The sequence below is a fragment of the Sander lucioperca genome, chromosome 6 (assembly GCF_008315115.2).
Source record: "Sander lucioperca isolate FBNREF2018 chromosome 6, SLUC_FBN_1.2, whole genome shotgun sequence".
NCBI lineage: Eukaryota > Metazoa > Chordata > Actinopteri > Perciformes > Percidae > Sander > Sander lucioperca.
The window spans coordinates 1,416,206-1,417,646 of record NC_050178.1 but is presented as its reverse complement, the minus strand read 5'-3'; the positions used below and the strand labels follow the sequence as shown (position 1 = coordinate 1,417,646).

At 35.0% G+C, this 1,441-nt stretch overlaps 1 long non-coding RNA gene across 1 annotated transcript in view; it reads right to left on the bottom strand.

The window, feature by feature from the left end:
• Nucleotides 1-1,075: 1,075 nt before the first annotated feature.
• The window catches only part of LOC118495333, a 21,956-nt gene continuing 21,590 nt past the window's right edge, over nucleotides 1,076-1,441 (bottom strand). Inside the window, exon 4 of the long non-coding RNA XR_004897709.1 lies at nucleotides 1,076-1,088. This is a non-coding gene — a long non-coding RNA (uncharacterized LOC118495333). The remainder of the gene's footprint in view (nucleotides 1,089-1,441) is intronic.

Below are 1,441 nucleotides of genomic sequence, written 5' to 3'. Positions count from 1 at the left end.
GTTGGAAGCAACTCTAATGTACTACTCAAAACTTTTTAGGCTATCATTTAGTCTGTCAGCTATTGTCTGTCACACTTTTTCTTGCAAGTTTTTTTAATTTGCATATTATATGGCTTACTTTCTGGTATATGGAGATTAAAAAGAAAGACACTGAGGAAATTGACCTGGGAAATCCAGAAACTAGAAAGAGAATTAGGCCTAAGTGATAATCAATGCACACAGTAAGCATAACTGTAACACAATGCATTAATCAGTTATTTTTGTTTTATCACAAGTTCCCAGCAGACAAGTGATCCCAGTGAAATAAAAGGCCAAAAAACATATGTATAGTTACTGGTCCAGTGAGCTATGACTATAATTTGGGAGAATTGTACTGTAATTATGAAACCTAATAACCACAAATGGTATGCTAACAATGCTTATCAAAATGCACATGAAAGAGTAACATACATGATCCTTTATTGTTAAAGAAGACATAAAAAACTAACTATACAAACACATGTATATAGGACTTTATGTATTGCCCTTATTGCCCTAAACTGACATCATTGTAAACGCATTTGCAACTTTATCTTATCATTATTAATCATCTCAACAAATGCAATGATATATATATTCATCAAATCTTGAACAACAATATGAGTAGCAGTGTTCATGAACACACTATAACAGCAACAATGACTAATAATTATAAAATGTAAAATCTGTGTTCTTCTGTTGACTTGTGTTCTTGTGTCCCTGTGAAACGTCATCTCGTGTTGCCAAAATACTGTGCCAATACACAAGTTCGCATTTCACCAAGAACAGTTAAGATTCCCGGAAATGTTCTTGACACGCCCATTTTACCGAGGATGCATTAGTTGGTAACTTGTATGAACTTCGCAGCACCCATATCCCAACATTCATTTCGGCATTCAATGATGATCGGGTTTCCGGTACATAGACAGACCAAAAACGGGACAATTTTAACAATTTTCGCCATCTTATTCATCACTAAATTCACTTCTGAGAACGTTTTAGGCGAGAAATGAACGGTTTAGATTTCTCTGTGCTGGGGGTGTTGAGCAATAACAGGAAGAACGCATCGTCTCAAGGGACTGATTTATAACCATTTACTTGAGCTGGGGTTTCATGCCATACCTTGCCACCACCATGAGGGTATATTTAGTGGGAATGCTGTTCAGCAGCATTCCCACTATTGTTATCCTGTTCTTTATTTATTCTTATTCCGTACGTTTTTTGGCTCTCTGTAACTTCTGCATACGTTCAGCTATTAAAACCATTCAACTTTTAAAATGTTCAGCTCTTTCAGCTAATGATGGGACTTCTTCAACTTTTTTTCTACTATTTATACTTTTTAAAATATTAAGCTTTTTATGACTTTTTTTTAACATTGAAGTGAATGAGAACATGCTTCAAATCCTTCAAATCTTCTTCCGCT